This window comes from Hemitrygon akajei, chromosome 12, assembly GCF_048418815.1.
Source record: "Hemitrygon akajei chromosome 12, sHemAka1.3, whole genome shotgun sequence".
Lineage (NCBI taxonomy): Eukaryota > Metazoa > Chordata > Chondrichthyes > Myliobatiformes > Dasyatidae > Hemitrygon > Hemitrygon akajei.
In genome coordinates, this window is record NC_133135.1 from 36,318,245 (window position 1) to 36,330,451 (window position 12,207).

At 41.9% G+C, this 12,207-nt stretch overlaps 1 protein-coding gene across 5 annotated transcripts in view; it reads left to right on the top strand.

Annotated features, from left to right (window-relative positions):
• Positions 1 to 12,207, top strand: part of b4galt2 (UDP-Gal:betaGlcNAc beta 1,4- galactosyltransferase, polypeptide 2) — a 375,893-nt gene that overhangs the window by 11,096 nt on the left and 352,590 nt on the right. The window contains exon 1 of one of the 5 annotated variants that reach the window (XM_073062912.1): positions 6,397 to 6,476. The exons of the other annotated variants lie outside the window; for them this stretch is intronic. The gene's annotated coding sequence lies outside the window, so the exon portion shown is untranslated. Of the gene's footprint in view, positions 1 to 6,396; positions 6,477 to 12,207 lie in introns of those variants that run through there. 5 annotated transcript variants of the gene reach the window in all.

The window sequence follows — 12,207 nt, forward strand, 5'->3', positions numbered from 1 at the left end:
TAGCTGCTGCTTCCTTGTGTAGATCTCCCTTGCAATGCTGTTCAAATGTACAACGTTATGATTAAAGTTCACAAGAACTGCCAATATATAACATCCATAGAAATTTAATCACTTGTTTGAATCCTCAAAATTTTTTTTTTAGTTTCTTTTCAGGGCAAATAGAGAAAATATTGAAGGTCTGCGTAGGATAAGGGGTCACTTCTTTATGTCATTCTATTTCTGCAAATGCAGAAATTGGAATCTTCTGCAAATGCTCTGGTTGGTCATGTGATTGAAAGTCTTCTCATCTATTATAAGATAACATATTTTCAAAGCTCACACGTTTCAGTCAAGATTTTAATTCAAGCGTTAAAAGACATTAAAAGAATCACTCTGATTGAAGATAGGTTCTAATTACAGTGTGGAAGAGCTAATTTCCATTATAAATGTAGCCATGCAAATTTCTAATGGAATCTGTTGACAAAGGGTTGAAGCTGAGAATCTGGGATCTAATGAATGAAAATTGAATGGCCATTTTTAAGCAGAGAAAATACACAAGGTCATGAAGAGAAAGCAGTGCAGTGGAATTACGTAGTTTCAATTGCTACAACAAAGAGGTAACCCACTATGGCAAATTGAATGTGAAGCACTGTATTTTTCATCTGCATTTCCCACCTATATCAACCAAATGTGCTTCAGATGAGAAACTGGTCCATTTCAGCCAAGTAGTAATAACCAATTTTAACACCACAGGAGTCATTTATAAATAGCCTTGACAGGGTGTGCTGCCCTTTTCCACGTAATGTCATTGGCTCCTTGCACCCTGTTGGCTTAGCTACCTATTGAAAGAAACAATTTGAACATTCTGTTCTGTTGCTTTTGCGCACATAATAACCATTTGTATCTATTCATTGGGCTTTTAATGCTTTCATCAAAATCTGAAACAAGGATTTAAAGTAGGTTGAATACAGACCTTTTAAGGACAGATAGTGTTGGTACAATTTCCTTCAAAAGAAATGATTCATTATATTGGGTCTGGTTATTGAAGTTTGAGGATGAGGTGAAAATTTTACTCTCAAGTAGCTGTGAATCTTTCCCTGGCACATAATCAAAAGTCAGAATGAGTGAGTGTTCGATCAATAGCTTTCTGAAACCCCAGGATCGAGGGAGAGAGCAGGCAGTAGCGTTGAGGAGGATCAGCCATAACACTGAATGGTAAAGGAGCCTTTTGGTTTTCTGTTGCTTATCCATTATCTGTGATTAGCTATTGAAATCACTTTTTTTGTCAGACATACCTATCATTTTATTTCCAAGATGGCGGCGTGACGCAGCTTGCAGCGGCCACTCCAGAGCTGATTATCTGTTATTTGTGAAGCGGGGTGCCGTGCGCAATCATAATCGATTGAAAACAGACGTGGGAGCACGGAGGAACATCAGGAAATCTCCAGGAAGACCCTCTTTGTTGCTGCTGCTGCTGTGAGGTCCGGGACTCTGCTGGGAAGAACAGGCCCCCAGTCCTCGGGGTCGCGTTGCCGATGGCCGTTGGCGGGGCCGTCTTCATAGGCTTGGCAGAGGATGGTGCTCAGAGAAACTGTGCCGGAGGGGATGGTCGTCGGCTCGGAGTCTGCTGCGGTCAGGCTGCTTTCGGTGTGTGCTGCGTCTGCGAGGCTGAGTCGGACGGCGCCGTGGAAGTCCATAGCGGGGGTATTCCCTTCTGCCGCCGGCGTGGGATGGCGAATCTGTCGGGACCCTGGGGATTTGTGGAAACTGTGCGGTGATTTCTTTTGAACTTATAGTCCTTTAACATCTTTGGACTATTTTTACTGTGCCCATGGTCTGTTTTTTATCAATTATGCTATTGTTTGCACTGTTGTAACTATGTGGTTTTGTGCAGGTCTTGTAGCTTTAGTTTTTGGTCTTGTTTGTCTGGTGGATTTGGAGCTCCTTTCTGGGGAACACGTTAAGATTGTAGCGCGATATTAATACGCAGCAGCCTCTCCGGACTCTGGATTGGGGATTGCCAAACGTTATGTGGATTTTCTAGTGTAGACTGTTTTGTCATATGCTTTTGTGATATCATTCTGGAGGAACATTGTCTCATTTTTTAACTGCATTGCATTTGTGGTTTCTAAATGACAATAAACTGAATCTGAATCTGATTTTCTTTCTTAAAGTTTATGAAGTCAGCTAAAATATCCACTGATTATGAGGCGAAAATCATATAAATAAAGACATTGGTAGAGACTTACTACTTGTTAGAAACAGAACAATACAACACAGTATAGGCCATTTGGCCCACAATGTGCTGACCCGTATAAACCTACTCCACAATCAATCTAACCCTTCCTACGCAGCTCATGACCTTGTATTTTTCCTACATCCATGTGTTTACCTAAGAATTTCCTAAATGACCCTATTGTATCAGTCTCTATCAGTGTGTTCCAGGCACCCATCATACCCTGTTTTTAAAAAAAAACTACCTTTGACATCTTCCTCCACTCATCCTTAATGGATTTCCTCTGGAATTGGCCATTGTTGCCCTGGGGAAAAGGTTGCTTGCTGTCCATTCTACCTGTGCCTCTCAGATTCTTCTACTTCTGTATCAAGTTGCCTCTCATCCTCCTTTGTTCCAAAGCAAAAGCCTAGCTCACACAACCTTTCCTCATAAAACATGTTCTCTAGTTCAGGCAGCATCCTGGTAAATCTCCTCTGCACCATCCCTAGTGTTTCCGTGTCCTTCCTATAATGAGAGTCTAGAACTAAATGTGATAATCCCAAGTGTGGTCTAACCAGAGTTTTATACAGCTGTAACGTAACCTCATGGGTCTTGAACTCAATCCTCCTCATGAAAGCCAGTATGACGTAGGCCTTCTTAACCACCTATCAACTTGTGCAGCAACTTCACAACAACTTCCCATCATCCACAACACAGCCGCTCCCTTCCCCTCTACCCCAGGACTGTGTGCTGAGCCCACTGCTGTACCCTCTGCTCGCACACGACTGCACGGCCAAACACCTGAGTAATCGCCTTGTCAAGTTAGCCAATGACACAACAGACATGGGAGTCATCACCAACAATGATGAGAAGGCCTACAGAGAAATGGTGGAAGAGATGGAGGCCTGGTGTCCGGCAACTAACCTCTTCCTTAATGTTACCAAGACAAAGGAGATAGTTGTCAACCAGGAGAACTCACACCACCTGCACCTGTCTTTGACTGCACAGTAACGGAAACTGCGAGCAGTTTCAAACTATCTCGTACAACCTTTTATGGTCCCAGGGCACATCCTACACAATTAAGAATCAGAATCAGATTTAATATCACCGGCATATGTCATGAAATTTTTTAACTTTCCAGCAGCAGTACAATGAAGTACACGATAAATAAAAATAGAGAAAAAAGCTTAGTTACATTGAGTGTGTTTATGTTTATTAGATATTGAAGTTAAAATAAGTAGTGCAAAGTAACAGGAATAGAAAAAGTAGGGAGGTGGTGTTCATGCGTTCAATTTCCATTTAGAAATTGGGTGGCAGAGGGGAAGAAGCTGTTCCTGAATTGCTCTGTGTGTGCCTTAAGGCTCCTGTACCTCTTTCATGACAGGAACAATAAGAGGGCATGTCCTGGGTGGTGGGGATCCTTAATGATGGCCTCCACCTTCCTAAGGCACCACCTCTTGGATTCTATTCTACAGAGGCTGGTATCCATGCTAGAGCTGACTAATTTTACAAGTTCCTGCAACTTATTTCGATCTTATGCCGTAGCCCCCGCCCCCCCATAACCAGCAGCCAGTTAGAATGCTCTCCACAGTACATATGTAGAAGTTTTTGAGTGATTTAGTTGACATAGCAAATCTCAAACTCCTGATGAAATATAGCCACTGTTCTGCCTTCTTTATAGCTGCATCAGTATGTTGCATCCAGGTTAGGTCCTCAGAGATATTGACTCCCAGGAACTTGAAATTGTTCACTCTCTCCACATCTGATCCCTCTGAGGATTGGTTTGTGTTCCCTCATCTATTTGTTCAGCCCTTTGGTCTTGCTGAGGTTGAGTGCAAGCTTGTTGCTTCGACAGCACTCGACTAACTGGAATATCTCGCTCCTGTACGCCCTCTTGTCACCATCTGAAATTCTGCCAACAATGGTTGTATCATCAGCAAATTTATAGATGCTGTAAATTTGACCTGTGCCTAGCCACACAGTCATGGGTGTGGCGAGAGTAGAGCAGCGGGCTAAACACACATTCCTGTGGAGCGCCAGTATTAATTGTCAGTGAGGGAGAGATGTCATTTCCAGTCTGCACAGGTTGTGGTCTTCCGGTTAGGAAGTTGAGGATCCAGTTGCAGAGGGAGGTGCAGAGGCCCAGGTTCTGGAGCTTTCTGAACAGGACTGCAGGAATGATGGTGTTACATGCTGAGCTGTAGTCAATGAACAGCTTCTTGACATAGGTATTTGAATTGAGAAAGCTCACCATCACCTCTAATTTGTGAGGAGGCTGAAGAGACCATGACTGCACATCAGTACTCCCGTTCTTCTGCAGATGCACAGTAGAGAGCATCCTAACATGCTGCTTCACTGCATTGTGGCGAACAGGAAGGCTTTGCATCAGGTAGTCCAAACTGCCCAACGCATCACTGGCACCGGCCTACCCACCATTAAGAACATGCAGTACATACAGAACGGTGCCGGTAAAAGGCCAGCAATATCTTGAAGAATCCCACCCACCCTGTTCATGGATTGTTTGTCCCACTCCCATCAAGGAAGAGGCTACATAGAATCCACGCCAGGGCCACCAGACTCAAAAACAGTTCTTTTTCCAAGAAGTAAGGCCGATCAACACCTCTGTCCATGAACCCACCCAACCACACTCCTTCCGCCACCACTATTTATGTAGGTACTTCTGTACTGCTGTCACTTCATGGACATATAATCAATCTATATATGTGTAAGTTACTGTATCTTATGTATTTATCTTGAGTTATTTTTATTATTGTGTTCTTTATCTTAGTTTGTTTTCATATCAGAATCAGGTTTATTATCACCGGCATGTGTTGTGAAATTTGTTAACTTAGCAGCAGCGGTTCAATGCAATACATAATCTAGCAGAGATAAATAAGTAAACCAATTACAGTATATCTATATTGACTAGATTAAAAATTGTGCAAAGACAAACATAATATATATTAAAAAAGTGAGGTAGTTTTCACAGGTTCAATGTCCATTTGGGAATCAGATGGCAGAGTGGAAGAGGCGTTCCTGAATTGCTGAGTGTGTGCCTTCAGGCTTCTGTACCTCCCACTTGATGGTAACAGTGAGAAAGGGCCTGCCCTGGGTGCTGGAAGTCCTTAATAATGGATGCTGCCTTTCTGAGACACTGCTCCTTGAAGATGTTCTGGGTACTTTGTAGGCTAGTACCCAAGATGGAACCGACTAAATTTATGCAGCTTGTCAGAATGTTCCCTACAGTACACCTATAGAAGTTCTTGAGTGTTTTTGTTGACTTACCAAATCTCTTCAAACTCCTAATGAAGTATAGTTGTGGTCTTGCCTTCTTTATAACTACATTGATATGTTGAGATCAGGTTAGATCCTCAGAGATCTTGACACCCAGGAACTTGAAACTGCTCACTCTCTCCACTTCCGATCCCTCTATGGGGATGGTAATGTGTTCCTTCGTCTTACCCTTCCTGAAGTCCACAATCAGCTCTTTGGTCTTACTGACATTGAGTGCAAGGTTGTTGCTGCTACACCACTCCACTAGTTGGTATATCTCGCTCCTGTACGCGCTCTCGTCTCCATCTGAGATTCTACTAACAATGGTTGTATTGTCAGCAAATTTATAGGTGGTATTTGAGCTATGCCTAGCCACACAGTCATGTGTATATTAGAGTAGAGCAGTGGGCTAAGCACATACCCCTGAGGTGCAACAGTGTTGATTGTAAGCGAAGAGGAGGTACTATCATCAATCTGCACAGATTGTGGTCTTCCGGTTAGGAAGTTGAGGATCCAATTGCAGAGTGAGATACAGACACCCAGACTCTGTAACTTAACAGCCAGCATCAGATCTGGAGTAACAATTATTTCATTCTCCTTTACACTTGTGTACTGGAATTGATATTAAACAAACTTGAATCTTGAACTTTAAGGGATCAATGTTTATGCACCCTAAGATCCCTCTGTTCCTCCACACTGAGAAGAATCCCGCCATTAACTTTGCCTTTAAATTTGGCCTTCCAAAGTGTATCTTTTCAGACTTTTCTGGTTAAATCTGTCTGCTACTTCTCAGCACAGCTCTGCACCCTGTCATTGTCCTGTTGTAACGTATGACAACCTTGCACACTATCTCCAACACCACCAACCTTAATATCATATGCAAATTTACTGACTCGCCCTTCCACTTCCTCTTGCAAGTCATTAGACCTTGATCTCCAGGCAGAATAAGCAACATCAATAACACTCTCCGCTCTTTGTTGCTCCTTTTCGTGCCTTCAGGACTGGAAAGGTAGGAGGAAGGTGCCAGAATAAAAAGGTGGGGGAAGGAGAAAGAGGATAGCTAGAAGGTGATAGGTGAAGCCAGGTATGGGGAAAGCTAAAGGGTGGAGAGGAAGGAATCTGATGGGAGAGGAGAGTGGATCATAGGAGAAGGAGATGGAGGAGGGGCACCAGGGAGAAGTGATAGGCAGGTGAGAAGAGGTAAGGGGCCGGGGGTGGGGGGGTGGGGGGGAAGGAATTTTTTTTACGGGAAGGAGAAATCGATAGTCCTAGATTACTGACGTTGCTTTGGGTCTATATGTTTTACTTTTCTTGCGGTTTAAACTTTCTTTATGCTTGATTATAAGTTTGTATAATCATCTTTTTGTCAGTAAATGTTCAGTGTTATTTCAATAATTTGTGGTCTAGCTGGTTCTGTTCTTTAGTTTCTTTACCTGTAAACCTGAGATGTTATGGCAGCATAAATCAAAGTTGCCCCTTTTTGCCTCACAGACTGTTTCCCTGTTCTGTCCAACTTGAACCAGCTTTCAGTATAAGAAAGCTCACAAGGCAGGTTCTTTGTTAGAGTGAATTAGTTACAGTTAGAGTTAGTTACTGCTGTATAACCATATAACCATATAACAATCACAGCACGGAAACAGGCCATCTCGGCCCTCCTAGTCCGTGCTGAACTCTTAATCTCACCTAGTCCCACCTACCCGCACTCAGCCCATAACCCTCCACTCCTTTCCTGTCCATATACCTATCCAATTTTACCTTAAATGACACAACTGAACTGGCCTCTACTACTTATACAGGAAGCTCATTCCACACAGCTATCACTCTCTGAGTAAAGAAATACCCCCTCGTGTTTCCCTTAAACTTTTGCCCCCTAACTCTCAAATCATGTCCTCTCGTTTGAATCTCCCCTACTCTCAATGGAAACAGCCTATTCACGTCAACTCTATCTATCCCTCTCAAAATTTTAAATACCTCGATCAAATCGCCCCTCAACCTTCTACGCTGCAATGAATAGAGACCTAACTTGTTCAACCTTTCTCTGTAACTTAAGTGCTGAAACCCAGGTAACATCCTAGTAAATCGTCTCTGCACTCTCTCTAATTTATTGATATCTTTCCTATAATTCGGTGACCAGAACTGTACACAATATTCCAAATTTGGCCTTACCAATGCCTTGTACAATTTTAACATTACATCCCAACTTCTGTACTCAATGCTCTGATTTATAAAGGCCAGCGTTCCAAAAGCCTTCTTCACCACCCTATCTACATGAGACTCCACCTTCAGGGAACTATGCACTGTTATTCCTAGATCTCTCTGTTCCACTGCATTCCTCAATGCCCTACCATTTACCCTGTATGTTCTATTTGGACTATTCCTGCCAAAATGTAGAACCTCACACTTCTCAGCATTAAACTCCATCTGCCAACGTTCAGCCCATTCTTCTAACCGGCATAAATCTCCCTGCAAGCTTTGAAAACCCACCTCATTATCCACAACACCTCCTACCTTAGTATCATCGGCATACTTACTAATCCAATTTACCACCCCATCATCCAGATCATTTATGTATATTACAAACAACATTGGGCCCAAAACAGATCCCTGAGGCACCCCGCTAGTCACCGGCCTCCATCCCGATAAACAATTATCCACCACTACTCTCTGGCATCTCCCATCTAGCCACTGTTGAATCCATTTTATTACTCCAGCATTAATACCTAACGAATGAACCTTCTTAACTAACCTTCCATGTGGAACTTTGTCAAAGGCCTTGCTGAAGTCCATATAGACTACATCCACTGCCTTACCCTCGTCAACATTCCTCGTAACTTCTTCAAAAAATTCAATAAGGTTTGTCAAACATGACCTTCCACGCACAAATCCATGCTGGCTACTCCTAATCAGATCCTGTCCAGCCAGATAATTATAAATACTATCTCTAAGAATACTTTCCATTAATTTACCCACCACTGATGTCAAACTGACAGGTCTATAATTGCTAGGCTTACTTCTAGAACCCTTTTTAAACAATGGAACCCCATGAGCAATACGCCAATCCTCCGGCACAATCCCTGTTTCTAATGACATCTGAAAGATCTCCGTCAGAGCTCCTGCTATCTCTACACAAACTTCCCTGAAGGTCCTGGGGAATATCCTGTCAGGACCCAGAGATTTATCCACTTTTAAATTTCTTAAAAGCGCCAGTACTTCCACCTCTTTAATTGTCATAGGTTCCATAACTTTCTTACTTGTTTCCCACACCTTACACAATTCAATATCCTTCTCCTTAGTGAATACCGAAGAGAAGAAATCGTTCAAAATCTCTCCCATCTCCCTTGGCTCCACACATAGCTGACCACCCTGATTCTCTAAGGGACCAATTTTATCCCTCACTATCCTCTTGCTTTTAATATAACTGTAGAAACCTTTCGGATTTACTTCCACCTTATTTGCCAAACCAAACTCGTATCTTCTTTTAGCTTTTCTAATCTCTTTCTTAAGATTCCTTTTACATTCTTTATATTCCTCGAGCAATTCCTTTACTTCATGCTGCCTATATCTATTGTAGACATCCCTCTTTTTCCGAACCAAGTTTCTAATATCCCTTGAAAACCATGGCGCTTTCAAACCTTTAGCCTTTCCTTTCAACCTAACAGGAACATAAAGATTCTGTACCCTCATAATTTCACCCTTAAATGACCTCCATTTCTCTATTACATCCTTCCCATAAAACAACTTGACCCAATCCACTCTCTCTAAATCCCTTAGCATCTCCTCAAAGTTAGCCTTTCTCCAATCAAAAATCTCCACTCTAGGTCCAGTCCTGTCCTTCTCCATAATTATATTGAAGCTAATGCTATTGTGATCACTGGACCCGAAGTGCTCCCCAACACATACATCTGTCAGCTGACCTATCGCATTCCCTAACAGGAGATCCAACACTGCCCCATCTCTAGTCGGTACTTCTATGTATTGTTGCAAAAAACTATCCTGCACACATTTCACAAACTCTAAACCGTCCAGCCCTGTATAACTTTCTTTGTTATGAACATCTGATAAAATGTCTGTAACCACAAGATTTGCACCTTGTCCTTGACTTCCAAAGAACCTTTTGGACAATATCATCTCCGGATCCAGCTGGATCCAGAGACCTGATGGTTCTTAATCCCAAGGCCAAAGGAAAGAAAGGAGATTGAATTGTTGCAGTGGGGAAGAGAAAAACCTCCCAATACACTGGCTGGTGAAGCTTACCTCCAGCTTGTTGTTAGAAACCTATGGGAGCAAGAACCTCATTAATTGGGAATCTAGGGACTGAATATAAAAGTGATCCATTTTGCCCAATTAAAACAAGGATAAAATGCAAACGAATAGTGGTTGCTTTCAGTATCATAACTGTCAGAATACAGTACTTCGTAAAGTTTAAATAGAGAAATTATTCCCACAGATTCCAACAAGATAATATGTCACAGTTGACTTCACCTTTTGTCTGCATCTGTGTTGCCAGGTAACAACAACATCCTTAGGGATAGAAATTCTGGATCAAAGCCCAGAAACGATTTGCACCGTTGCACTCATTAGGTATGTTGGAATAAATCCTACTTTCTATAGGGCTAGTCCTATGTGATAGGACTTTAGGAGTGTACAATCTCAGTTTTATTCCCACTCTACACTCAGATTCATCTTATACTAAATGAGATAAAACAAAGTATATGACTTAACTTAGTTGTCCTTAACCATCAGGCTCTTGAACCAGAGGGGATAACTTTACTCAACTTTACTCACTTTCAAGGACTCTTCATCACACGTTCTTGATACTTATTGCTTATTTATTCATTATTATTACTACTATTATTATTTCTTGTTTTTATTTCTTTTTGTATTTGCACAGTTTGTTGACTTTTGCACCCTGGTTGTCTGCCCTGTTGTTGTGGTCTTTGATTCTATTATGGTTATTGCATTTATTGAGTATGTACGCAAGAAAATGAATCTCAGGGCTGTATGTGGTGACATGTATGCACTTTAGTAATAAAGTTATCAACCTTTGAACTAGTGCACAATGCCGGGCATTGCTGATATCATAGGTTCCAGCACAAGGAATGCTACAAACATTCAGAGTGTGCATGAACTGAAGCACAATGACGTACACAAGTAAAGGTGAATCAACAACATGGGTTTCAGATGCATTAAGAACAGGAAAAACAAAAGCTGTGAGCAACCTCTGCCTTTTGGTAAGATGCGGCTGATCTATTCTTTAGCTTGAACTCATTTCCCTCCCTAATCCTCGCAGACCACTTTTCTCCGGTAGCTCAAAATTCTACCTCAACCTTCAATAAACTTAATTCACATCCACTGGGTAATGAATTCCAAAATTCCCAGGCCACAGAGAGGAAATACATAGCATATCCTCTCAGACTTAAGCGAACAACCCTGCATGACGAAACTGTGCCCCATGTTTGTGCACCGCGCTCCTCCTAAGCAAACATCCTCTTAGCATCAAGTTACGGTCTCTGAATATAATCGGGTTTAGTGAGCTGGCCGCATGGTCTTCTGAACTCCTGAATTGCAAGTCATGCCTCAATGGGACAATTGCTTAGTCCCAGGAATTATTATTTAGTAAACCATCTCTTAGATGAGATTAACCCTCCTACGCAAGGTCAACACTCTTTGAAGTACTTTGCGTTTATGTGTACTCTGCTTCCTCACCCTTTTCCTCCATTTTTTTGCATTAAGTGCCAAAATTCCATTTGCCTTCCTAAATATCTGCAGTACCTCAATTAGTGTTTCTTGTACAGACACTCTCTCTGTGACACAAACAGCATTGGAATCTGATATTTAATCCTCAAACTAAAATGGATAACAATATATTTGTATTTGTTCCCTTTACCACAGTCAATTAAGCCGATCTTCATTTTCCTGCAGACACTGCAGTCTCCTGACAATGATGCTCAACCCTTAATGGTTAAAGAAATTTGGAGTGGAAAATGTGCAAGATCTTTTTCTGTCATTAAATAATTATGTACTATTTAATGGAAAGTACTTGCATTCAATGTCATTTTTTGACAACCTCACTAATTCTCCGTGGAGTCAGAATTCAACTGCCTACAGAATGCAAATACTGGCCGGTGGTATAGTGTGTCTGCGTTCGAAGTGATTGGTCCTGGATTCAAATCTAGCCGGCTCCTTGCACGCTTTTCACCCATGCTGGGTTAAGCGTCGTTAGCAATTTGGGCTCGCAAAATAAACAGACAAATGCTAAGGAACTTGCAAGGTTGCTGCCTTGAGGGTCTCAGCCTGGAATGTCGACTATTCACTCTTTTCCAGAGATCTTGCCTGGTGTGCTGAGTTCCTCCACATTTTGTGTGTGTTGCTTGGATCTGCAGATTTTCTCCTGTTTGTGCTACATTTGGTTTGTAGTGAATATGCAGACACAACAACTTTATCCCATTGAGTCTATTTTCATCATGAGCCAAACAATGCTGTGCTGTTTTCAGGAACCTACAATGGTCGGCAAAATTGTGTCCTCAGCTGTAAGATTTTTGAGTCTGCTCCTTGTGTGAGGTTACTATGTTTTTTATACATAAGTAATTCAGGTTAAAATTAGCTTAATTTGTCACATGTACATTGAAACATACAGAGAAATGCGATCTTGTATCAACGTCCAACACATTCCGAGGATTGTGCCCGGGGTAACCGGTAAGTGTCATTATGTTCAAGCACCAACGTAGCACGCCCGCAGT